The following is a 26,602-nucleotide window of genomic DNA, read 5'->3' on the forward strand; positions in this document are numbered from 1 at the left end:
ACATCTTGTGGCCATTCACCAACTCATTTGTAGTAGTATACTTGGATGACATTCTGATCTTCAGCCGGAGTTGGGAAGAGCACCTCCACCACATCCGACAGGTTCTCCAAACACTGCAGCAACACAAGCTATGTGCCAATTTGGAGAAATGAACTTTTGGCATGACCCAGGTTCACTATCTGGGATAAATCATTGATGAACAGGGGGTGCATGTGGATCCATCCAAGATCCAAGTCATTCGGGATTAGCCATCTCCAACCACTCTAACAGAGCTCCGCAGCTTTCTAGGTCTTGCCAACTTCTACCGCAAGTTCGTGTTGGGGTTTTCTCATATTACTTGGCCCTTGAGTCAAGTCACCAAGGGTGAAGTGAAAGAAAAATTCTTTTGGTCTGAATCTCAATAGAAGGCATTCATAGAGTTGAAGGATCGCCTCTGCACAACACCAGTGCTCGCGTTACCAGATTTACAACAACCATTTGAAGTCGAGACAGATGCCTCTGACTATGCTATTGGGGCAGTCCTTACTCAACATGGACATCCAGTGTCATATCACAGTGAAACACTTTCAGACACAGTCCGGAAGTACCCCACTTATGATAAAGAGATGTATTCCATTGTGCAGGCCTGCCGACAATGGAAGCATTACCTTTTGGGGAAGGAAACGGTCATCCACACAGACCACCGACCCCTGCAGTTCATACAGACCCAAGGGAAATTGCAGAATGATCGCCATCAGAAGTGGTCTACATACCTGCAACAGTTCCACTTGAATATCAAGTATAAGAAGGGCAGCGCCAATAATGTTGCAGATTGCCTCAGTCGACCACTGATCATGGCGTTAGCCATCGTGCTCAACTCTTGTGGGCACGAGACTTTTGATTGGCCACTTCTCTACAAAAGCGACCCAGAATTTGGCCACACATACCAGACACTCTTGGAGGGTCGGCATGTTCCAGGTTTTCACCTCCAGGATGCCCTGTTATGCCACCTGGGTCGCCTTTGTGTTCCTTCAAGCGAGCGTGCCAAGATGATTTGGGAAGCACACTACAGTCAGGCTGCTTGGCATTTCGGGGTCGAGAAAACATTGGCAGTACTGCAAAATTATTTCTATTGGCCGAATCTTCGACAGGATGTTGTGAAGTACATCAGATCATGTACTGCCTATGCCATTGCCAAACCGACCATCAAGAAGCACGACCTCTATACCCCATTGCCTACCCCTAGTCGACCTTCGGAATCCATCTCCATGGATTACATGTCAGGCCTTCCTTCCACTAAGCATGGAAATGACTGTGTTTTTGTGGTCGTCGACAGGTTCTCGAAGATGGCCATTATGGCGGCCTGCAAGAAGAATATCACAGCATAAGCCACTGCTAAACTCTTCTTTGAATGAGTATGGGTACACTTTGGGTTCCCACAGTTTATCATCTTAGATTGGGACAGTCGGTTCCTTAGCACATTTTTGTCCAGTCTCTGGTCAATGCTGGACACCAAACTCACGAAGTCCATAGCCTTCCATCCTCAAACTGATGGCCAGACAGAGGTTGTCAATAGGATGATTGTGCACATTCTGCGCATGTATAACTGAAAGCATCCACGCACATGGGATGAGAGCCTCCCCTATGTTCAGCACAACTACAACCGAACTCTTCACAGCTCCACTAGCCATAGCCCTTTTCAGGTGGGTTTGGGATTCTAGCCACTATGCCCCATTGATGTGGCCATGCCACTTGCAGCTACTCATATAAATTCAGCTCATGTCCAGTCCGAAATAGATAAGGCCACCAGCTTCATTGAGCGCATCCAACATATTTGCCAGTAGGTCCATAGCATTTTGGAGAAATCAAATGCGAAGTACAAGCAGCGACATGATCAACATCGGGTGCCACACAAGTTTCAGGTGGGCGACAAAGTCTGGTTGCATTTGCAAAAGGAATGCCTTACTGGAGCCTAGCGGAAACTAAGACCACTCCAATATGGTCCTTACACCATTACGAAGGCTGTGGGAGACAAGGCATTTGAGCTCAGCATCCCCCCATTCCTTGGCCTGCACCCAGTGTTCAATGTGGACCGCCTTCGGCCATACTTTCCACCATTGCTAGACACATCCGGCATTGCAGAACAACTCACACCCACATAATTAAATCCAGATTGCATGGAACAAGCTGCAACTGATCAGATTATGGACACATAGATCAAAAACACTCGCCAACAGAATGTCCAACTATATCGAGTTGTCAAAGCAAGCCAATTCCTTCACCAAGGCAAGTGGCTCACGAGGGAACAAGTTCGGCAAAAGTTTCCTCATCTCATGGAGGAACTCAACGCAATGGGGACCATTGCTTCCTAAGGGGGGAGGAATGATCCAGGTGGATATTGGTGGCCACCTGCTAAGTCCACCTAGACCCCCACCATTGTTTCTCTCAGCATTTTCAGTTTCCTTAATTGTAGCACAACTTACTATTTTTAGCAGTTTTTCGGGTCCTGAACTTCCGGAGCCGTTTTGAGGCCCTAAACGACATTTTTGGGGAAATCTGGGGCAACATGGGTCCATGGACCGATGTTGCCTTCCAAAGTGGTAGTGCTCAGATAGATCTTTCTAACGAGCTATTGTACGTGTCAATTGGAGATCGTATGCCAAAGTTACGACCCCGGGAAGTTGGTATACCAATTTACCCAAACGGGGCCCATAGTTTGGTGTTTCATCTTCTAGGGTTAGGTTTTGGAATGTTAAGGGTTTTCCATTGTTTCTCAACAATAAATAGGCCTTCGAGCGTCATTGTAGCACAGTTCAGAGGCATGTAGCCACCACATCTCTTCTCAGAGATAAGCTACCATCGCCCTAGCTACTTTATTTCCATTACTGTTTGTAAGCATATTTCAGTATTTTCCATTAATGAAATGAAGTATTATTTCTGCTGCATATCTGCATTTATGGTCATCTCTGTAATTTTTTGCGTTCCTGTTTAAAGTCTGGATCACCCGAAACCATAGCAGAACAGGAACGTCAACTACAAATGCAGATTCAGAAAGAGCAAGACAGGAAGAGATTCTTTGGAGACAAAAATCGGGGATCTGATGGCTTAAAGAGGGTGAACACAATACAAAGTTCTTCCACCATACCACTATGCAACGCAGAATGCACAACAGCATCACTCTCCTCCAAAATCGATAAGGGGAACATCTAGAGAAGCATGAAGATATAGAACAGGAACTTCTCACCCACTTTTGGAGGGTGCATGAGGAAATGGAGACTGATCGGCTGCCAGCTATAGAGAATATCATCAAGATTATTCCTAAGATTGTAACTGAGGAACACAATCAAATACTACTCAGGCCTATTTCTTTACGGGAAGTGGAGACAACTATGTGACAGCTCAAATTTGGGAAAGCACCCGGACCAGACGGCTTCACTTCGGACTTCTTTCACAACTTTTGGGATCTAATCAAGGAGGAAGTCTGGCAAGTAGTTGAGGAGTCGAGAGTTAATAGATGGATGCTTCCATCCTTGAATGCCACCTTCATCGCCCTCATCCCTAAGGAGGAGAACAGCCAGACTCCGGACAAATTTCGACCTATTGCACTATGCAATGTATTATATAAAATTGTCTCCAAAGTGATCGCCACACGCCTCAAGCCCCTGCTTCCTCTTCTTATATCACCGGAGCAATCAAGTTATGTGGAAGGAAGGCAAATCAACAATGGCATAATTCTCAGTCATGAAATCATTCACTCCCTAAAGCAAACCAAAAAGGCAGGTATGCTCCTAAAATTGACCTCTCAAAAGCTTTCGATACTTTAAGCTGGAAATACATTCAAAAAATGTTGTTAGCCTTTGGCTTTACACCCCCTTGGGTAAGATGGATTATGAGTCTCATCACTTCTACCTTTTTCTCAATTCTGGTCAACGCGACCCCCTCCACCCCCTTCCACCCGTCCAGAGGTATCCGACAAGGGGACCCTCTCTCACCCTTTCTATTTGTTATTATGGCGGAAGGTCTTGGATGTTACATCAAAGATGCCCTTCAAAACCAGCAATTATGTGGCCTTTCTTTCCAGAATACCCTTGCTTTCACCCACTAGCAATTTGTGTATGACAATATGTTATTTGGTCATCCTTCGGTCCAGGAAGCCCGTAAGCTGAAATTAATTTTAACTGACTTTTCGGATGCCTCTGGCGCTTGCATTAACAAATCAAAATCTCAATTCTTCTTCTTTCACAGACCTCCCATCACTCAAGCCTCCATAACTAGAATTTTTGGCTTCTCGATTGCATCTCTACCCTCCAAATACCTGGGATCTCCAATGACAGCCTCTGCCTTAAAGCACTCATCCTAGAAAATTCTCCTAGAAAAATTGGAAGCCCGTATCTCTTCATGGACCTTCAGAGCTCTCAATATGGCGAGTCACCTAGTTCTAATCAAGGCAGTGCTACAATCTATGCTGCTCTACCTCTTCACGGTCCTGGCAGCACCCAAATGGGTTCTTAAAGCAATCAAAAATCTTCAACGAGATTTTTTATGGGGGAATATGAAACAAAAAAGAAAATGGGCTCTGGTAAAGTGGGAAATAGTTTGTCACCTAAAATCCTCTGGAGGCACTGGATTACGGGATCCTCAGCACAACAACGAGGTCATGGGAGCGCACATCTAGTGGAGATGGCTCTCGAACCCATATACTCCTTAGGCAATCCTTTGGACATCTAAGTATGCACATAATAAACCAGTGGATGATTTAATTCAGCTCAAAGAAGTTGGCACAAGCTCTCTAATTTGGAATGGTTCTAAACAACATAAAGATCTAATCCAACACCACAATTTTCAGGAAATCAGGAATGGAGATAATGTGAGGTTTTGGGAGGACTCCTGGCAGCAAAGACCAAAATTGAAGGACCTACTCACGCCCCACCAGCTTCAGGATTGGGTAGAGCAACCGACGATCAAAGTAAATCAACTTTGGGAGGAAGTTCACAACCAAGGTTATAGGGAATGGTTATGCTCGAACCTCATTCTTGGGCAAGCCATGCAATCCATCAAAGATAGCCTGGATACGGAACTCTCAAATAGGAAAATTCACCAATCAGATAAGAAAGACATCATCAGATGGGGTTATGAAATGAGAGGTACCTTCACTTCCCGGGAAGCATATCATATAATACTAAGGGACCATACTGTCAAGGATAGCCTCTGGCACAAAGTTTGGGAACCACCAATATGGCCAAAAATCTCCACCTTTCTCTGGTTGTTGTACCAAAATAGAATCCTTACTTGGGATAATCTAAGAAAACAGAGTTTTCACAGACCATCCATCTGCCCAAATTGTAAACAAGTAGAAGAAACTAAGGAACATCTCCTAAACTCATGTCTGTTAGAAACCCAACTTTGGGAGAAGGTTAGCTTCAGATGTCAAAGAGATGGACGAAATAAGGAGGATTTAACTAGTGCTATTCGTTCTGAGGCACCTCACCCTTATAAAAGCAAAATCTTAAACACCTTATGGAAGCTAATACCATGTTTCCTCAAGTGGAAAATCTGGAAAGAGAGAAATAGCCGCATCTTCAAAGTCCATTCCTCTCCCATAGAAGCTCTATGGATCAATATATGTCAAAACATACGAGAAACCTTGATGCTCCAAACGTGGTTGGATGATGATTTCCCATCCACACCACAGGAACAAAATATATGGCTGAACTGGAACCTTCAGTGGAACCACGAGCAGGTACACCTAAGGAAAATCCCTCCCTCTAGAGATACACCTAACAAATGGACTCCACACCCACCACACATGGTACTGCTCAACTTTGATGGAGCATCAAAGGGAAATCCAGGTAAAGTAGGATTTGCGGGAATATTTAGAAATCACAAGGGCAATGTTCTCCAAACATTCATGGGGTCAATAGGTTGGGATACAAACAACTCAGCCGAATTAGAAGGAATTTGGCAAGGACTTCTCCTGGCTCAAAACAATAGATTCTTCCCACTCATAATTGAAGGGGACTCTCAGATCTTAATTAACATGATCAACTAGATCTTACAAGTAACTCCAGCACATAAAGTGGGTAGCAGTTGGAGATTGGCGTAAAGGTTGGAACAGATTCAACAGTGGCTACTCATTCATAGAGCAATTACCATCAGGCACACTTGTTGGAATGGTAACAAAGTAGCAGACCTCCTAGCAAACATTGACATTGAAAGTGGTAAGATTCTTCATGTAGGAGCTCTTAGCACTATAGCCAATACTCATCAATTGTAGGATTTCAATGATCTAGTGCAAAAGGAAAGGGAAAATGCAAAGGAAACGCACCCGGATGTGGGTGTCAACAACGACATTTAAATGACAAGACGGATCGTCGGCGGGTTGGGAAGCTATCTGGCTAAGTGCTTCATCCTGAGAGCTCACTGCAAATGGGTTAAAAACACCTTTCAAGTGACATTTATTGACTCCAAAAGCTATGACGAGCTCACCTCACCATGGCCCCTGCAAACCGTTTTGTTACTCCTCCCCTTCTCCATGTGTTACAGGGAAAAGTGTCTATACAGAACTGCTAATCCCACTAAGGTGTGGTAGCTACCTTAGAAACAAACAAAGTAAAACTACTTTCATTTTCCTTTATGAAAGATAGATGAGAGAAGAATAAAGGAGACCAACCTCTGTCTTGCGCTTGGTTCCTTACTCGGTTCCTCTCTCTTCTGATAGTCTTTTGCTACTTGCTTCCTCGTATACCCAGCTTCACAGAGCACCTGTAGAATCAAAGCAGCATAACACTATACAAGAACATAGATCTATTATCATAAACAATCTAGGATCAGATGTAAATTGACCATACAAATGCACAAAATATAGATTACACAAGAGTATGGAGGAAAACTTGAATGGCTTTATTGATAATCAAGAAAGAGCTAAGAGAGTTACAACCAGTTGTTCTGACCCAGCATCATCCTCTCAGCAAGTAAGCCCTTCTTCACCTCATGCAAAGCTTATATCACCCAACACTATGATGATACCTCAAGAAACCAATAACAATTCCTTACAAGATGCAAAATTCCAGCCTCTGGATCTCTGGGATGAGGGATCCATATATAGATATCTGTAAGGGAGATGAGTCAGCTTGTGATTTGATTAGTGTCTTCCCTCTGATAGTTCTTGCTTCCACTTGGAGATTGATGATCTCTTACTCATCCTTGGTCAAATTCAGAGAGGCAAGTGTCACAGGAGAAGTTTCTGGAAGATTCCATGCTTCTCCACCTCGCGGATTGACACTGCCATTTGTCTCTTCTCGCCCATCGCACCCCATAGAAGGGATTTTTGAAATGCAATGCACCCACTGAGTGTACTTAGGTGAGATGCATCGCACTTATCCTATGGAGCAGGTGAAATGATCCTGTTTCGACCAGTTCTGAGTAGTTTTTCATGGAGAACTTCTGGGAGAAGCTGTAATCAGTTGACATTGTTCCTTTAGGGGTTGGAACAACACTTTTAGGGACTTAGGAGCCCTTGGTTTATGGACATTTTATGCTTGGGGTTGCAGTGCCCAAAAATGTCTATAACAGTTGCCCCCTAAAGCATGAGGTCGTTAATCCTTTTTGATGTCGGGTGAACTGCTTTATCATGAGGATCCGAAGTTCTTTCAAGCTGGGAGGAGACCTGTAATAAGATACAGTACAATACATTATCTTCATAATATTTTCATGATCTAGCTGAGGCGGGCATTCCCATGCTTAGCTTTATAAATTCATTTTCATGTACATAGGACAGACAATCGTCTGAGTGTAGACTGACGATTCTGGTAGAGCCATCATCCCTTTGATTGGATGATTATATGTGCAGCAATGACGTACATTTGATGTCTTTATTTTACTGAATATATATCGCATCCCAGATGGATGAAACTTTCGGGGTCTTCAATCTCGTTCGATCTTCACTCAAAGTACAAGTCGATCCATGTGAGAGATGTTCTGGAGTCGAACATGGAAAGACATCGCCTAATTACCAGCCAATGATGTAAGCTGTTAACAGGCGCGAGAGGAATCACCAATAATGATAATGACCCTCAAGGTACTGTAGTAGAATTCACGTGGCATGAATAAACGACTTGGCATCGAACACCACGCAAAATCTTTCGGTCGAAGGCCATTGATGTAAACCTTTCGCCGGAAGTGAGAAACTTGCCATTAAGGCATGCAAGCTTCAAAGTACTGAAAGGGGTGTTCCTAGATCGACTTCTTGGATAATGAGCTGATGTCGACAAGAAGCGATCTCTCATAGGAGGGCCTTAATGAATCCCACATCCATGACATGGAACGGAGAAAATGATTTTAATGGAGGTGAAAACGGTATGGTGATATAAGGTTCAGGGTGGCGATCATGAAAGAATGGAGCGTAAATGTATTGCAGCGGGTGAATTCTCTGAGTGACTTCTCTTGAACATATCGGCGACACTGACATGATGGATTGGTAGCATTAACCCCAAATGTGGATGGTGTGACGTGACCATGGTGATGTGACCAGTGAATGAAATAACCCAACCCGACTTGGATGTAGAGTGAAAGTGTCATGTTCAAGAGCGACTTGCTACCAACAAAGTTTCTTCAAGTTTTCTTCCCAATTTTTCCCCAGTCATTGCTGACCAGTACCTCTTTATTTTTGTCAAGCTTGAGGAGGATAACATATGCTTGTTCTATAATTTGTCCTCCGGGCAAACCCATCGCTATGTTTTAACGAGCCTAGCGATAGTGAAACTCGTTCTTGTCTACTATGGACAAGTTTGTCGCTATTAGGTTTTTTAACGAGTTTAACGACAAAGATAACTCGGTCCTTTTCAATTTTAGAGAGTCTGAAAAGGGACGTAAAGGAAACTCCAAAACTCCTTTTTCGTCATCTAATCCCTTATGTTCGAAAAAGTATAAAACAATACAGAAGGGATGAGTTTTTGATACTTTTAACGAGCCGAACAAAACAAGCGCTCGATCTTTTTGTGTAATAATCCCTTAGGTCCAAAAAGATTAAAATCTAAAGGAAGGATAGCACTTCCGGTCACTTTAACGAGCTAGAGAGGCCAATGGCTCAGAAATATTTTCATATTTTACGAGTCAGTTGAAAAGAGCTTAAAGGAGACTCGTCTTTGAGGAACGAGTGATAAAAATGGGTAGCAACTGATTCTAGGTAAGGTTTGGAATTTTCCAATCACGGCAGTGTTACAAGGATGGCTAATAGGATCACTCTTCGCAGATGTTCCTCAAAAGGGGTAAACAATCAAATGGAGGTGAATGATCGGCCAATACAGAGTGGAGGTGATGGTGAGAACACGACCAAGGCTTTAAAGGATGAAGTACTACATTCACGATGGTTATTTACCGGAAATTGGTTCATTTTTTTTTATTGAGCTTAAACATTGGGGGAAACATTTGCTCATGACTTATGTTTATTTTTTAACGAGCTTGAACTATGTCCTAAAACTGCTCGATTAATCCAATCGTATAATAAGAATGTCTCATTTAAAATGGAAAATTTTCAAATCTTTGCCCCACATGCTTTCTATATGCAAGTTAGGAAACGACCAATCCAAAAAAAAGATAAATGATCGCTCTTCGCTTGCATGCCAAAAGGTTTTCATGCCCCCAGGTATAAAATAGAGTTTCAGGGTCACCTCTTATTCTACCGACAAAATATTTGTTTTATCAGGAAAGGTCTACCTCTTACAGGTTACCAAAGATTGTTCTATTCACACCGCAAACAAAACACTTCTTCGACGATGTCTACCGAAATAAACAAAGGCGAGTGGCGCAATTCGTCCACCCACATAACTTTGACAAGGGAATCTTATTCCAGTCCAACCCCCTTTTCCAATCACGGACGGGAGTATCAGACTAGTCATATACCTCTCACGGAAACCTACCCTATACCCGAAGTTTTCCTGCCAAAGCAGACCAGGGTGCATGCCCCCTGGGTTTCAGTCACGCCCCCTGAATCACTCGCGCTCATCGGGTGGACGGACTTGGGATTGATGAGACATTCCTTGCGTGAAAAGACCATTTAGGGATGGTATATGACTATTTGCCATGCGTGAACCGGGAAATGAAAGCTGGTCTACGAGCCTGACCACTCTTCCTTCGTGCGGAAAACACATTACTCTAAAGAGTGAGGAGACAATGGCTCCCATGCAATAAATATAGTCTTGCCCAAGGAGTAGATTATAATCTAGGGGTCCTTGGACTACCATTATGTTCATTTGAATGGTTTTCCTTCTCAATGCTATGGACACATTGGGAAGGATCCCTAATGGTCGACTGGTTCCTTTGTCAAAGCCTGTTAGATTTCTCATCTCAGGAAAAAGCGATGGCGAACCAAGCGCTTTCCAAGCAGTCGAGGAAAGGATACTCACAGAAGCCCCTTCATCTATGATGGTACCGGCCATGACCATTTTGTATATTTGAGTAATGATTCGAAACGGTACACTAGCCGGTAAACGGGGTCTGCCTAGTTGATTCCAATCGAAGGAAACAACTAGGTTGCTTGGAGGTGGGACCGAATAGACGGCCGGGTACGACTCTAACGAACTTCCTTCCTGCGGTAAAGGAATGGGTAGATTGCCCCCATGTTCATCGAAGTCTGTGCTTACGAAAAGAATTTCGACGGTGTCATCCTTGTTCTCTTCAGTGACTGTATCATCTGAAGATGGAAACTCTGAAGGCAAGACCGGGTCAACTGCCACCTCGACCTTTTGACTTTCGTCTGGAGTGGATTCAGATGGTTTATCTTCAATGATAGATGCTTCGGCCGACCACCTGGGTGGGTTAGATGGATTTTCAACTAGTGACGGACTCGGCAAGAGTTTCTTATATCCAGGAGGAAGTCGTAACGGTGAAACCGGACAATTGTCCAAAACTTTTTTAGCCTCGTCTAAGAAGGGACAATGGTGGACGGCGTGATCGCCTTCAGACATTTTACAAGGAAATCTATATTTTCCTTTTTGTCTAGGGGCTTCACTTTCACTAGTCGACGATGTGCTTTCGACGACACCGGATTGTGCAAATGAGGAGACCAGTCCCTTAAGATCCAAGGGAAGCAGGGACAATCTTTGTGATAGTGGTCTCCTTTACAAATGACACGTGGCGATTTAGGCCTGGTCGGTGCGATGTGTGGATTTTCGCTAGACGACGCTTGGTTGCCCCCTCTCACCTTTGGCTCCTTCTTATTCTTCTCTTTCTTCTTCTTTTCCTTCATCTTCTCAGGTACTTGATTTTTGGCTTTACCAGCCCCATCAAGCGAAGAGGAAGGAGGAGAGGAAGAATTCGACAAAGTGCAGGGTTGGGTGGTAACTCTAGAATTGTCTAGTTGCTGACTCGATTGTTCAGGAATTGCAGTGTTCTGAACGACAGAGGTTGAGAAGAGCCATACGGGCAAGCCTATTGTCAATCCTGGAAGCGACAATGTGGCCAGGTGGGGTGCACCAACATCTCCCCAAGAGGAGAAGGGACTAGGATTCCCTCCAAGGGGAATTCCTTGGTTGGTGGACTCCATTTTCTCAACCTAAGACCAATGTAGGAAAGGTGATGATTATTCTGTTTAAAATAAATTTTTAGACGCTTTGACACAACTTGTTTTTTCAATTTTAAATAGTCGAGAAAAAACAGAACATGACTCTAGTCACCTTCTATTTTTAATGAGCCTGATGTGACAAGTGCTCAGATGGACCTTTTCCATTAAGGATTCTGAAAAGGAACGAAAGGGACTGCTCTGGAAATCTAGGTAGAGGGATTACCAAACCAATCGCAAAACTGCAGAATACTTTTTACGGTACGACAATCAATCTTCCCGAATGCTGTGTTCAGTGCATTGCGATCGATAGGGCGGCAGACGCAGCTTCCTATGGATAAAGGATAAAGCCTATGGTGGTCTCCCAAAATATACTCGATGGTACGTGGGAGCACAAGTCTGTATTGGCACTTGTCGTCTCAAAGTGGAGGAATCACCCAACCAACAATGAAAGAAACAGTTACCACGTTTTATGACGCCGGAGCACGTCTGTAGCCTAGACTTCTAGATGTTGTGCGTTAGGTTCCAAAGCGTTGTTAGATTCATTCAATTTATTTTATAGTTGATCTTGCTTAAGAAATTTGCCTTTCAGGTTCATCGCGTGATGTATATATAGAATTCCTAAAATGCAATCTAAGATGATAAACAATCGTTTTATCTTCTTTATGCCATGAAAATCCTAGCAAGAGAGACAATATTCTTTCAACAAAGAGCAAAGAGCACACACTATATGCGCTGTCCTAAATCAAACCAATCAAACAGTCTAAATGCAAATGCACATGCATGTATTTATTTTCGGCTTTCTTAATATGTAAATGATAAAAAGAAAGCTTATCCGCAAATCTGAATTACTTTTAAAGCGACAGTACTTAACAAATTTCTTTCCAAAACAAAGTGAAGGTAAGAGAGACACTTGGCGATTTTGAAATGAAATATTGCTTTTCGACACTTTAAAACTCACAAATTCAAATCATATGCAATAGTAACTCATATAATCGACTACCAAAACAAGGGGATTGTCTTCTATGGCTGAAAACGATAGCTACGACACTTTCAGATCAAAGAACGACAACTCGATTATGTTACTTTTTTGCAAAAGAGAACTGAAAATGATGATAAAATACACTAAAACATTTACAGTTCTTTGCACAATGGAGGCGGAATAACAACAAGGAAGGGGGTTTCAAATAGAGGTGTACTGATTACAGGCAGCAAAATTCCTGAATAGATCTGAAAAGAGTGAACACAGAAACCAAGATTTAGGGACAAGGCCTAGTCTGATCAGTGCACCTGTAACACAGTGAAATTGAAATGCAGCGCACCTTCTACACTCGGGAAGTGCACTGAATTTGAGATTCACAGAATAGACAGTGTGCTGGACCAGGGACGAGACTTTGCTTGGGTTCCGAGTCACAGTTTGCAGTTCAGTTCAGGGATTTTGGCCGAGCAAGTGGTAATCAGTAAATCAACAACAGGGGTAGATCTAAGGAGGTTACTAGAGCCACCACAAGGGCAATTAGAGAGTTTGTAAATCAGTTGTTTAATTCATAAACAAAACCCAGACATTGACTGAAGCGACATTTATCTACTTTGCATTTGCATAGAAAATGCAGTTCGAAAGCTACCTGGCTCGACTTCAGGCTCCGTCTGTAAGTTTATAAAGTAAACAAATGTAGATAAACAATCAATCTAGTCGCTCCCCAATGGAGTCGCCATTTTGTTACAGGGAAAAGTGTCTATATAGAACTGCTAATCTCACTAAGGTGTGGTAGCTACCATAGAAAAAAACAATGTAAAACTACTTTCATTTTCCTTTATGAAAGATAGATGAGAGAAGAATAAAGGAGACCAACCTCTGTCTTGCGCTTGGTTCCTTACTCGGTTCCTCTCTCTTCTGATAGTATTTTGCTACTTGCTTCCTCGTATACCCAGCTTCACAGAGCACCTGTAGAATCAAAGCAGCATAACACTATACAAGAACATAGATCTATTATCATAAAAAATCTAGGATCAGATGTAAATTGACCATACAAATGCACAAAATATAGATTACACAAGAGTATGGAGGAAAACTTGAATAGCTTTATTGATAATCAAGAAAGAGCCAAGAGAGTTACAACCAGTTGTTCTGACCCAGCATCATCCTCTCAGCAAGTAAGCCCTTCTTCACCTCATGCAAAGCTTTGATCACCCAACACTATGATGATACCTCAAGAAACCAACATAAATTCCTTACAAGATGCAAAATTCCAGCCTCTGGATCTCTGGGATGAGGGATCCATATATAGATATCTGTAAGGGAGATGAGTCAACTTGTGATTTGATTAGTGTATTCCCTCTGATAGTTCTTGCTTCCACTTGGAGATTGATGATCTCTTACTTATCCTTGGTTGAATTCAGAGAGCCAAGTGTCACAGGAGAAGTTTTTGGAAGATTCCATGCTTCTCCACCTCGCGGATTGACACTGCTATTTGTCCCTTCTCGCCCATCACACCCCATAGAAGGGCTTTTTGAAATGCAACGCACCCACTAAGTGTACTTAGGTGAGATGCATCGCACTTTACCTATGGAGCAGGTGAAATGATCCTGTTTTGACCAGTTCTGAGTAGTTTTTCATGGAGAACTTCTGGGAGAAGTTGTAATCAGTTGACCTTGTTCCTTTAGGGGTTGGAACAACACTTTTAGGGACTTAGGAGCCCTTAGTTCATGGACATTTTATGCTTGGGGTTGCAGTGCCCAAAAATGTATATAACACCATGGCATTTGTCCTCCGCAAGCGGCTAAACCGTGTTTCAGAACTGCTACAGGCAGTCGCTGCCTAATTTTCCCTTGTCAGAATTTTGATAATGGTTTTCATTTTTTGCATTCCTATTATTGTCTTCTTGATTGTGGTTCACCCAACCCTGCTCCCGCTCATCGTCGCCTTCATTCCAATTCTTCCGCTATCAATTCAGCCATGGATCACCTCAAGCACCGCATGCGCAGTAGGCGTGGAGGTTCGCATGGAGGTTTTAACCGCTCACGAGCTTCTACCAGTTCCATCTCTGACTCCCCAGACTCAACTACTGAACTGCCCAACTCACTCATTAACTCCACTCATCGCTACTCAAATACCAAAAGTGGGAGAGGTTGGAGGGACAATGTTGTCCACACTTTGGATCTCCCACTCCCTCCTCTTTTTGGCCCTCACAGCACACAATTTCATTTCTGCAGTTCACTAAACAGGCCTACAAACACTGCTACCATCACAATTTCTTTCAAGGAAGAGTCTGTGATGCAAGCTACTCTGTCCAGTCATGGGAACAAGCAGAACATGGAAGAGACAGGTAGTCATGGGATCAGCAACAAGCAGCAAGGTGAAAATAGTAAGGCTCTGCATGACAAAGATAAAGCTGGGGACACTGGTAAGCGACAGATGGATGCTGAAGGCACTATAGATTCTCCAACTGTTCAAGGTCGCGGCGCGTCTGAAGAGGATGACGATTGGTATTAGTTTTCCTACCGGATTGAGGAAGAGCTAGCTTTGGAGGAACCACCAGCCTAACATGTGGCCTCATGCAAAAGTCTCCAGCTCCCAGGTGGATTCGTCTCACTTTTTGTGGTTTTTGGTCTCTCGCAAAGGTGTCTAACTTCCAGGAGGATATGTTTCTATGATTCGTGGTTTTGTGGTTTGGATGTGTTCTGTCTTCACACCAAGTGTCTTGAATTCTCTGGTTGACTCTCTGCTAGGTGAAAATGGCATATTGTTACTTGGTTATGTCCCTATCTTTTTGGTTCAAGATTGCATTCCTCTTTGTTCATTTGGGAAAACCAAGGTCAATGGCTGGTTTCCCCCATAACAGGGGTAGTCTTCAAAGCTTCTTGGACTGGTTTCCCCTCTATTGGGGCAGTCCAATACCAACAGTTGCATTTTGTGATGATGACTGATGCTTAACATCTCTGAGATCAAGTTTCTCTGTAACTCTTTTTGTATTATTTTAATAGATCAATACTCCTTAGAAAAAAAAACCTATGTTTAATACAATTAACAATTAAGACACAAACATATCAATTTAAGATGATATTATCTAATTACAACTGAAAAATTTGTTAGGTTCCTATACCAATAGGTTTGATTTTTCATGATTGACAGTGGAAGTGCCAAATATGTTCATCTTTGATGCTGCAAAGGTTCCATATTTTGTATACGGATAGAGAGAATTAAAAAAAACAAAAAATGTGTGAAGAGGGTATTCCCTAAAAGAATGATCAAAGGGAAAAAAGAGTAAATTGGTCAGAAAGAATGACAAAAATGAATCCCAAAGAAGGACCAGGAAAGTGTCTAGTCAAAATGCCACTCCTATCTTATCTGCAAGTTCACAATGTGCAGATACTGCTGCTTATCACACTTGATGGGTGATCCAATAGTTCAATCTGGATCATTCCATGTTTAAATTGCTTGTTGTAGAATAGAGAGAGAATGTCTGTCCAAACAGTTCAAGCTTGGCAGATGAGTAGCTAGGTAGAGAGAATTAAGGTGCCCAACTGCTTAATCTGGGCCCTTGGAAGAGATAAGGGTAGATTTAGATAGGAGGGAAGTCAAAACAAAAGAGGACAATCAGGGTTTGCTAGTCTAAGTGCACCCAATCAAAAGGAAGAAAAAATGCTAGGTGTATTAGGCTGGGTAGGTAGTTTGAGATTGCAGAAGCAGGTGGGTGATCACCTTTTGTGTTGTCAAAAGAAGGCCCATCTCATCAATGACAAAAATATCAAGGCAGTTGTTTGATGGCATAACTATGGAAGCATGTCTAACTCCTCTTCATTCCCCCAGAAATCTTTGACTAACATCCCCTTAAGGACCTTGGGATCTGCCCAACAAGTCCTGCTTTCACTTCATTTTTGTAAAATACTAAGTCAAGTTTTGACTTTTCTTAATGAAAAGAAGCCACATTTGTTGTGTAAAAATCCTCACTTCACACTCCATTCATTTCCTATGTTTAAGTTTCATTTTGTAAACTTAGCATCTGCCCCTACGCTTTCACTCCAAAAAGTCATATTAACACTCTGACTTATTGTATAGCTCCCTAAAGCACTTTCCTACCCCTATTTCTACAAAAAATCATATAAAAACCCCAAAAAATATTAAATATCCCACCCTTTAGCACTATAGCTATATAACCAAGTTTCGGGAGATATCAGTCCGTTTGGGACTAATATTAACCCTTCCGCGTCCTAACCCCTGGAGTTAATTTAACCTTTTGTTAAATTAATAACCATCGTCCACCCCCTCGCTCATAAACTTTACTATTCTACCTTCCGCGCTCATTTTTGAAGTTTTTCATTTAAATGTTTAATTAAACATTAAACTCTTCGCCGACGCATAACCCATTAACCCACATATCCCAAAGTTTCAACCCTCTCGCTTGCCATTAAACATTAAATATTAAAACGGGTCCCACTCCAGAGTTGCACGTCACTCCTATCGCCCCGTCTGCCGTTCGATATCTCGCTCCGCAGATCCAAGGGTGGGCGGTCGTTATTGAAATCCCGATCCACCAGAGGTTAGTGTCTGGGGGATGGGCGGTTTTACTGCCGTACCCCCATCATGCGTGACTCTCCCGGCGTGATCGGAGGCCCCCTCCCCAATGCTGCCTAGGGCTAAAGGTGGTATGGGAGAAAACCATAAACCACCCTCCGCCGCCTAATGTCAGCAACACGTCACCACTGACGTCATGTCCGCGTCACCACCCCGCCAACCGTCCCCTGCCTCGTCATCGTCCTAGTCAGTAGCCACGTCACCATGTTTTACCCGCTACCTGCCAAATGACATCATGCTGACGTCATCCCAAAAAAGCGCCAAAAGTGCCAAAAAGTCCCAAATTTTATAAAAATATGTGAAAACGACCGTTTTCTTTCATTTTCATTGGTCAGTTCAGGGGTGCTGTGCATGCCGTTTTACGTTTGTTTGATGCCCAAGCTCAAATTTAATCATCCACGCAGCTATCGCCTGCAAATTCAACTCTGCAGTTCGCCATTGAACCTGCTCAACCACCCTTTGCGCCATAAATCCAGGTATTTGCCCAAAATTTCACCTGTTAACCCTGTTTTTCACCATTTTCTCCATTTTAGCTGCTTGAACACCTGCAAATACCCAAACCAATGATACTCTTGGACCTAAATTTTGCCTAAATTCACTGATAATTCCCATGTTTCAAAAGAAACCCTTCAAACCCGCGCCCATTTGCAAATTCACTGTTAAAAAATCATTTTTAAGTTAGTTTTGCTGGGAGACTCTTCATACTCCCGTGTATTGACCCCTCTTTCCAAAAACCCTCTGCAGAAACTTCACTCATTTGGCCAAAATAATCCCCATTCCCTCTGCAATTTGCCCACATAGCCTATCAGTCCAGGAATTCATTAACAAAAGAGAAGTCTATCTAAACTCTGAAAAATTTGCCTCTTTTTTCATAACTACAAACAGTGAAGACTATTGCCTCATTTAAACTCAGTCTGCAGCTCATTTGCAAATCCTCAACAGTAGTTTTCCTTATTTTTGTTGTTGCCCTAATCATTATTCCAAGTACAAACACAAAAAAAACTTCAAGATGGCCACTCCAATAGCTTTAAACATTGCTCCTATCAATGCACCTAATAAAGAGCTTGAAGCAATGCCTTTAGCTGATAGGGATTACCTCATTCAGGATTTGGTTGGGGACAGAAATCACTTGCAGACCTTTTGTGAGTTGAGAAATAGTTATTTGAGCAACTGTGACCTTCATATATCCCAGGACAACCCCCTGCTGTCAAGTACAACTATGGCAAGTTCATTGCCAATAAAATGCATGACTAACTAATGAAACTGGATAGGGAGGGAGTCTTCAAGTATTCTTCCTATATCTATCATTTGTTCATGTATTACCAGTTAGAATGTTTCCAATGTCCCATGAAGAAGTTAGATTCAAAGGGTGAAAGAAGGTCTGTTATCTTTTGGTCATCAGTCTTCCATCAGGTCAAAAACTCTCCTTACTCTTATTGTGAGTTCATTGACCAATTTGTTTACCCAGTCTGCTACCTCTTGAAAAGAACTCCTCCTCCTAGATTATCGTATGTCATGTAGAAGATATTGCAGTTGTCCAAGAACTACAAAATAGGTGATTGGTATCTCTACCAAAATCACACTATCACTAGAATCTATGGCTGTGAGCTCTGTCCCTACAGGCTCCCAAGATATGTACGAATGAGACTGTTTGGCTTGGAATATTATAGGCAACTCATCAACTCAGATCTCACTCATTTTCATAGTGCTAAGAAGAAAGCTCGCCTGAAATTCAAAGACCATCTAGGCCCCTTTATTATGAACAAGAAAGAAGGTTGGCAAGATGCTGATCAAATATTGAGCGAGAAACTTAAGCTAAAAAGGAGTTTTTGGTGGGTCCCTTATGACCCCGATGGATTTATCAGTGCCAGAAAAGTAAAATATAGGCTAACATCATATGAACATTGTAAAGTCCCACAGATTGAGCAATTTGCTAATCAAGATGAGTGGGTGCAAGGCACATTAATTGAAGAACTCACTCAAGAAGAAATATTGGAGCAAAATGTCAAAGATTTGGAAAAAACTCTTGACTTGGATTCTTTTCAGCAGGTAACATTCAAACTGCCACACCAAGTTGGAGAGGGCACATCCACTACCGCAGCTTGATGAGCTGCCCAAGAAACATCTACATCAGCAATAGGTACAGCAAAAGGAAAAGAAGTGATGGATGTCGAGCAAGAAATAGTTACAGAACAGCCCACCACCTCAAAGGAGCAAACTCAAGGGCAAGCCCCTCCACAACAAATAGAGGCACTACAAGTGCCAGCTTTGCAGACTCCTACTAAAGAGGAAAGAGGCAAGAAGTGAGATAGGGAAGAAACTATACCAGCTAGTGGCTCAACACAAGAACCGGAAGCCAAAAGACAAAGAGTTGATCCTCAAATTAAGGACAAAATCACTGAAGATGTAATATAAAGCCCAAGGAGTGGAAGAGAAACAAGCCAGCAGATAGCTACGAGCTCATTCCAGCAAGAACAAGAGAGGAAACATGGTATGGAGGTCTCTTCCTCAAGGCAGCAACCAAACAACCGCCTAGCATCAAATCAACTTTTATGGAGATCAAGGCTCAGAATGAATTGTTAAGAGTGCAACTATATGATCAATTTCTCAAGGAAACACCCTCCAAACAGCATAGAATGATGGCAGCCTATGACTTTAAAGAAGAGAAAATGATACTAAGTCATTTCAGGCCAAAGATCCCACAAGCCTAGACAGCTGCAGACTATATCAAGACAAGCTTAGAGGTCCTCTCTAAGGACATACATCCGATGGATTAGATAGAGCTGCACAAGCAAACGGGTGAGATGGTCTATGCCACCCTAGCAGACAAGGCCACACTGGCTCATCAACTGAAGGAATCATTGAAAAACACAAACACTCAATTAGATTTGGAAAGAATGTCCTCCTCGGCCAAAGATAATAGGATAAAGACATTGGAGGAAACCATTGTGGATATAGGGCATGATCCTAAGGAAAATGCCAAAGCCATCAAGGCCTTTATGAAGAAAAAGGAGGATGATATTGCTGCACTCAAAAAATAATTGAGGCTATCCCCAACTATGCGCCCACAAACAGCAGAACTTGTGCAAGAGAAAGAAGTTGAGGATACAATGGATCTGCTGATGCAAATGAACGAGAGAATAATTTAGATGGAGGGAGAGTTGGAGAGAGCACTGCAAGGCAAGCAGGTAGAGTCGACCTCCAAGCCACCTCAAACAATTGCTACTATTCCTCCTACACAAGCATTGGTGACCCCTCCTATTATCCCAACAACTACAGATGCTACAACAGCATCAACAACAGCACCTGAATCTAGCATGAGCATGGAAGAAATGATGAAAGCTGTCAAAGAGCTAGAAGGTCAGGTGTCAGAGGTGAAAGAGGCCAAGGAAAAGTTGGCCAAACTGGAACTAAGCTGCGATAAGTCCAAGATGACAGTAGCTGAAAAAACAAGGGAAATTAAGGCCTTGAATGACCAAATAAAAGCCTTAGAGAAGGCGCTGACTTTGGACAAGACTCTAGCTGAAACAAAGAAGATTTTGTGGGCTAAAATTGGCCAATCAATCACTGAACAATGGAAATCGATCCAAACCATGCATGAACAGATAGAATTGATAGGCCTAGCACAATTTGAGACTCAAAGGGCTAGAGTAGCATTGGGAAATATGCCTTAGCAGGCCAACAAAATGATTCATTTCCTGAACACTCATACCAAAGAAGAGTTGGCAGCATTAGACATCAGTAACAGGACAAATACTATTCTGACAACAAAAAAGGTGCTAACCCTAAGAAATTTTGTTCAAAGTCTAGAAAGAAAGTGTCAGGAAATGCAGGTAGAAGTAGATGATTTCAAGCTAAAGCTTGCAGCATTGCAAAGCAGAGGATTGCCCAGCCTATTGACTAGCGCTAGAAGACTCCTGACCCGTGAGCAGTATGCTACCAGGATGAATAACTATATTTCAAATCAGATTACAGCATCGACAAGTACCTCAGATGAAACAGGACCTCCATTTGGACAAAGCCTTTATGACAAGCTGGAAAACTTATTTTACATTGAGCATGAGATCAATCACTTGTTTGAGGTCCCGCCCAATTTTTACAGATATACCAAGGGAGATGAGACATTAATAAAGATAAAAAGACATCAGCTGCCTAAAGAAGATTGGTGGCAAGCAATGTTGGAGATTTTGCCAAAGTAATCTCAGACCTTTCTCTCTTTTGATCAGCTTAAGATTTTGGTCAACTACAGGTCAGCGAAATTGGGTACACAGACCACCGGTTGAAGCATGAAGATAGCAAGCAAAAGGAGTCTAAATATGACTACAGCAATTTTATAAAAAGGCCAAGTATGCATGCCAAGAGAAGGACAACAAAGTGGTGACACAGTAAAGACAACAGGACAACAAAACCCAGCAACCGCATATTAAAGACGCAGCCAAAACCGACTTTGTTGGTCCAAAAAGTCAAAATTTCTCTGACAAAGTGGACAGCTAGTGCACCAACAATCACTGCAGCATTTATTTCTTTCATTTACTTCTTTAAAGAGTTGGTGAGGGAACTTATTGCATGAAGAATCATCCATAAGATATTTTCTATCTTATTTTTGTATATATACCTCCCCATAGAATGTATTTGGGGTTGGTGATTTTCTCTCTAAAGATACTGCACTGTAAATTCTCAGACTCTCTAATACAAATGGCTGGTGAAGTTCATGGTCTCTGTACTGTCTGAATCTGAAAGTGATGAACTACGTTCTGCTACAGAATTCCTGTGTCGTTTAATGGAACAATAAGTTATTCTAAACCATGTTTTGTCTTTTCTGTGTTTGCAAATTTCACATATGTTTCATGATCTTAGTAATAGAGAAGAAGAATAACTCAGGACTTGTTTAAATGCACCCTGTGCTCAATCTCTGTTTCTAACTGTGTTTTCTTCAGAATTAGTCATAAATATGAATTCTTAATTGCTCATATTTGCATTGATTCTCTCATTTTGAATACTCTTCAGGAATTCTTAATTTCTCCTAGATAATATTCTCACACTTTCCCTCTATCAGCATAATGAAAGATCCTTCATTGCCTTTCACTCCCTGATTTCATTTCACGAATTTCCCATATTTGAAGAATTGTTCCATAAATGCCTGCCTGGCTCTATAGCATTACCATATGCCCAAAAACATTTCCAACAGCACACCATCATTGACTCCATTGCCCAATAGTCTAGACTGTTCTGAAATTGCATCCCAACTCTGTCTGAAATCACCATCCAACCAAATTTAAAACAAAACCCTGTACATCACAACTAGCCTAAAATTACTCCAAAACAAAGCTAAATTATAAAGAGAGAGCCCTCTCTTATTGCAGGGAGGCTAGGACCTGCAGCTAAAAGATTGGTTAGTGGTTACCTCGGCCGTATTCCCTTAGGAGCTAGGGAACAACCTGAGTGATAACATCATTGGTGACTCCACTGGGGAACTGAATGAATTTTTGCAATTGCGGTTTATTCCTTAAAGCTACAGATGAAGTCTGAATGTTGGCCAGGAATCCTTTGAAAATGTTCTTGCTTTGCATTTACAGGAGTAAATAAAAGCTGCTTCAGTCAATCTTCATTCTAGTTTTAGGCCTTAAACAGTTATCCCAAAAATTTGATCAGTTTCTTTCTAATCTTAAAACATTCCCAGAAAATACCAAAAAACAAATTTGGAAGCTGGCTCCAAAGAAGAAAACTCGTTATACCAAGTCAAATCCTGACCCAGACCCTTCAGCTGTTTTTGAAAATCCCAATTTAATCCCTAAGATCCTTAGGAAACAAGAGCAACAAGAAGATTTTGCTGATTGAAGCCCTGAAACAGTTCAACAAAGCTGTATTCCAACTCTTGCTAAAGCCTCAGTTCGTCCTCACACTACTGCTGTTTCTCCTAGCTCTTCATCCACTTCTCTAAGCGCCTTCTCCACACCTCCACCCACTGCACATATTTCAACTCCAGTCCCTGTTGTTCTAGCTGTCCCATTTCTTCCTGTTACTCCATTCAACCCTGTAAATATGGCAAATTGTTATTCTCCTCTACAGCTACCTGGAAATCCTGTGGCCATGCCTCAAGATTATCAAAGTAAGATCACTTATTTTGATGGTACTGGTATGTATACAGCCCAACAGCATACAAAGAAAATGCAAGACTATTTTGAGAATTATGAAATAGATGATGATGATGTAAGAATGAAGATTTTTGTCCAAAGTCTAACTGGTGAAGTAAGAACTTGGTTTAGAGCGCTTGCTGCAAATTCCATAGCTAATCCGGATACTCTTTACCAAACCTTCCTCAACAGATGGGAGAAGAAGAAAGATCCCCTGCATATTTTATCAGAGTATGACACTATAAAAAGAGGCCCACAAGAAACTGTCGTAGACTATTGTACTAGATTCAACAATGTTTATAATGCTATTCCTCAGAACCTTATACCTCCACCAGATTTAGCTTTGATCAAATTCCCTGATAGATTTGATTCTGACATGGCATATCAATTGAGGGAAAGAGCCCCTCAAACCTTAGTAGGCATGCAGAATCTAGCTGTCAGTGTGGAGTCAAACCTCATTGCTAAATGAAACCGAGCAAGAGCTGAAAGAAGAACAACTTTTAAAGAAGAGCCTTCAGCCTTTGAACAAAAGTTGGATGCAATCATCAAAGGTATGGACAGACTTGGAGATAGAGTGGAAACCATTGAAGGAAAATCATCATGGGAAGGTCAACAAAGTAACACTGCAAGAAACCCTAACTTTAGAAAAAATCAAAATCCAAACGTTGGAAGGGTTGGCCCCGACCAGAACATCAGACCTCCCTTTCAGGAAAACTATGTTGAAGCCTCAACATCTAGTGAACCAACAGAGGACCCTCACATCAACTTGATGGGTTTGAAAAGTGAGCAACAAATTTTTCTAACCCAAGAAGACCAAGATGATCACAATATCAATCAATTCCAAACCAAATCTGGAGAATCATTTGACTTTAGGGAAGGCTATGATGCAGCAGTCTATGAAGTTCACAAATAGTAAAAATTAAGGAGTAGAACCATAGATGTGCCTGAACCTACCAAATCAAAGGATACTAAACAACCAAAGAAAGCAAAAGATAAGTCTTCTCTCACAGAATCCTCTGATAAAACAGACCCAAACCCAAAAGAAGTTATTGTGGAAGATGTATCAGATGCACAACCCCCTAAAAATCAGACATTCATGTTCCCTCCCACAAAAGGAAATTCAAACAACATTCCTCAAGATAATTTCAAAACAGAGGTACCTCAAAACAATACTCCCGACCAAGAGAAGATTGCTGAAGATTCGGCTGAAAAGGAAAAATCTGCTAGTCATAACACAAGGACTCAATTGGAGAAGCCTTTCAATTTAGAAGCAAAAATTGGTAAGCTGAAAATAGCTATTCCTCTCTCTGAGCTGGCCAAACATGAAGTGTATAGACAACAAATCAATAGGTCACTCCGAATACCAGAGAATAGGGATGCTGTCAATGTTTTAGATGATCAACCAGAATTACTTTTTGGTCCTGAAGTTAATGGTAAAACAGGAAATGGAGGAGTTCCACCATTTTATGTCAGTTTAAACATTCATGACAAGGTGCTACACAATGCAATGTTTGATTCAGGAGCTTCCCATAACCTAATGCCTAAGTCTGTTATGGAAAAAGTAGACCTAGATATCACAAGACCATATAAAGATTTGTTCTCATTTGATTCCAGCCAAGTCAGGTGTCTAGGCCTAATTAAAGATTTGTGTGTGTCCTTGGTCCAATACCCAACCAAAACAATTTTGATGGATGTGGTGGTAGCTGATATTCCACCCAAGTATGGTATGCTTTTATCAAGATCTTGGGGGGCCAAACTCCAAGGATCTTTGCAACTAGACATGTCCTATGCCACTATTTCAGTCTTTGGGCAACCAAAGAGATTATACCGGGAAACATTAATGAAATATGTGGTTAGCAGTCAAGAAAAGCCCCAAAACTTCCCCATCTACTCTATGCATTCTGATATGGATTCATTCATTTTATATAACGCTGATATGTGTTCCAAAACTGATGTCAAACTCCTGGAAGCGACACAAACACAAGTCATAGATGAACAATCTTGTGCCCAAGATCAAAGAATCTTTGATATGATTGATACAACAAATGAAAATGACATAGTACATGACTTACAAGAACCCAATCTAAACATTGTAAAATCTTCTAAAACTCCCAAGGCCAGTCATAACCAAGAAATCTTATGGTACTTAGAGTTTGATAGTTCGGTAAACAAACTAGGAGTAGGGGCAGGGGTCTGGATTCACAACATGCAAAATAACTATGCTAAAGGTCACACATATAGGTTAAATTTCAGGTGTACAAATAATATGGCCGAGTATGAAGCCCTCTTGTTAGGACTCAAATTAGTCAAGAATCTAGGGGCAACTAAAATTTCAATTCTAGGTGATTCAGATTTGGTTATACAACAAATAAAGGGAAATTTTGATACAAATGATCATAGGTTGAGAGCTTACAGAGGAACGGCCATTGAAATACTTAACACTTTCTCAGAATCTCAACTCACCAAAATCTCAAGAAAGCACAATTTACATGCACATAGCTTGGCAACCTTTGCCAGCACATGCAAGCTACCATTTGAGCCTAACCACCATTTCATAGCTGAAATCAAACACAGGCCTGCTGATGAGCCCCAATTTTTGGTAACAAATTGGGCTCATTTGGCCTACTTACTTTGCTCAACCCTTCATCTTTTATCACTTATGCATTCATTTCTTGGTATATTCGTGTTATTTGTAGGAAGAAGGGCAGACATTATATCTATGTGGCTAATACATGATGATTTCACGTTTTTTGGCATTAAAGGGAGCAAAGACCACGCAGAAGGAGACAAGGAGACAGCAAAGGTGGCATTACAGGTTTATAGGGAGGTTGTCTACAGCCTTAAATAACCTCCCTCGTGATCTCCACCCTAACTCCGAGCTCCAACACCTCTCCCCACCGAGCTTAAAGGCAGCCAACAGGTTCTACAGGAACAACAGTTTACAACAATTTAACTTTTAGTTGGACAGCCGAGCTCCATTAATTGAGGAAGCCAGCTTGATCCTCATCTTCTATAAATATTAAGGCCGTAGCCTTTGATAGGAGCTTTTTGAACTTTTGAACTACTGTTGCAATTTCTAAGAACGAGCTACAGCTCGGTTTTTGCTCTTTGTAAGCCAGTTTTGGCATGTCATTAGACTCATGATTATTCAATAAAGACAGGCAGCTTTTGATTCAATTCTGAGTTTTTAAGGGAGCTATAGCTCTCAGGTTAGGGCCCAACCTGAGAGCAATAGACTTCCTCTTCTTTGTATTGTTACTTGTCTTTCTTTTCAGCACTTTATTCCTCTGTTTTGACATGCATTTAGAATTTACAGTCTGCTGATTTGATTTCTTTTATGTGATTGAGTAGGAGTAG

Source organism: Pinus tabuliformis, chromosome 1_1, assembly GCF_031772625.1.
Source record: "Pinus tabuliformis cultivar Carrire ecotype Pingquan chromosome 1_1, CPIR1, whole genome shotgun sequence".
NCBI classification, from domain to species: domain Eukaryota; kingdom Viridiplantae; phylum Streptophyta; class Pinopsida; order Pinales; family Pinaceae; genus Pinus; species Pinus tabuliformis.